General features: G+C 47.7%; 1 pseudogene; it reads right to left on the reverse strand.

Moving 5' to 3' along the window:
• Nucleotides 1–7: 7 nt before the first annotated feature.
• On the reverse strand, nt 8–1451 carry LOC101585088 (annotated as a pseudogene).
• Nucleotides 1452–1690: the final 239 nt, after the last annotated feature.

Consider the following 1690-nt stretch of genomic DNA (forward strand, 5'->3'; position numbering starts at 1 on the left):
TTAATGAGGCCTTGTACACAGACTCATTTTCGTGGTTCTGCAGAGCTTCGATCTTGCCCAAGACTCCTCATTCTTCAGTCATTATACTAATCTTCTCAGTTTCAGCTAGTTTCTCAGAAGCCTGAAAAATATTTTTAATAGCATCCAGAAAAACAAGGATAATTTTCCCAGTTAAGAGGTTCATCAGTGGTTCTATTATACCATGATGAACAAGGTACACAATCTGTTCCACTGTCCCAACACTTGTATAGTTGGTCACGGCCCACACAGCTTCCTTTTGCATCTTAAAGTCCGGCTTAGAGAGAACACTGATGAGGAATGGGACTAATCCATGATTCACAACTTGCTGCATCTGGTCCTGCCGGCCGGCTGTGATGTTTGACATTGTCTATGCAGCCTCCTTTTGAATGTTTGTCTTGGGGTGACTGAGCAGGCCAGGAAAGACAGCATGTCCTCCTGCATCTATCACAGTCTGAGTCTGTCTGTTCCAGTGACAATATTCCCTATGGCTCTCAGTGCGGGAGTCATAATGGGCAATCCTTGTGATCCCAGAAACTTCACCAGATGGACCACAACTCCCGTTTTTATGACCATTTCTATGTGTTCATTTGGACCATCCATGAGGTAGAAAATAGCCCAGCAAGTGGCCCCTGCTGGGCTCGAAGTTCATACTTCAAGATCACTGTGATGCAGGAAACGAACCAAAGTAGGGAGAATTTCTTCAACAGTGAGGGGTGCAGATTTCTTGTTGCGGCAAAGGTTGGAAAGGGTCCATGTAAGGTTGCATAAGTAACCACCTTCTAAAGATAACATATCAGGGACTGCAAGAAGAGCCAAGAGTGGGTCGATTGCACCATATTTGATAAGCAAGCCTCAGAGAACTGAACCATCACCTGCAATGTTTCCCAGTGCCAAACAGCTTGCACACTGATGTGAGCATGGAGAGACGCCAAGAGGAAAATGAGAGCCAGGGTGGTCCCTCCACCCACCACAGCCCTGGTCTGCTCTGACAACCCAGAAGCAGTGTTAGTGAGCCCAAGTAGACTCAAACTGGATGACACTATAGCCAGTTCTGCCCAGGAAGGACACAAACTTTGGAAGCAGACCAGCCTGGATTATGTAGTCAATAGGAGGCTGAGTCTCCCACCAGCTTGAGTAGCCTGCAGCTGGCTTTCCAGATTATTGCTGGTTATGCCTTTGATAATGTCATCTACAGTCCAATTCACAGTGCCCTGATTGTTGTGGTTTTCCTGCAATGGTGAAGTAGCATCACCAGGAAACATGCTTACATTTCTCTTTTTCAGCATCTGGTCATCCTTCTGAGCGTTCCTCAGCTCCACATTAACCTTGATTCACTGCCACCTGATTTCTGTACTGTCTTTTCCCTTGTTTTTGAATCTGTTCAGTCAGGCAGCTGGCGAATTAGCATTAGCATTCTCGTTGGTGAACATGGTTAGGAGACAAAGAGATAGCAGCGGGGCTGGCCAAACAGCTCAGCGGATTAAAGCACCTGCAAGCAGGTGCAGGGGCTGGGGTTTTATTCCCAGGCCTGCAGTGCCGCCCCCATCTCCACTCCCGGCTGCGCGCTGAAACAGCAATTGAGACTGGGCGTGGTGGTGCGCGCCTGTGATACCAGCTCTTGGGAGGCTGTAAAGAGGCAGATCACTACAAGTCCGATCTAATTGTGAGA

This window comes from Octodon degus, unplaced genomic scaffold, assembly GCF_000260255.1.
Source record: "Octodon degus isolate 3935 unplaced genomic scaffold, OctDeg1.0 scaffold00002, whole genome shotgun sequence".
Taxonomy (NCBI): Eukaryota; Metazoa; Chordata; class Mammalia; order Rodentia; family Octodontidae; genus Octodon; species Octodon degus.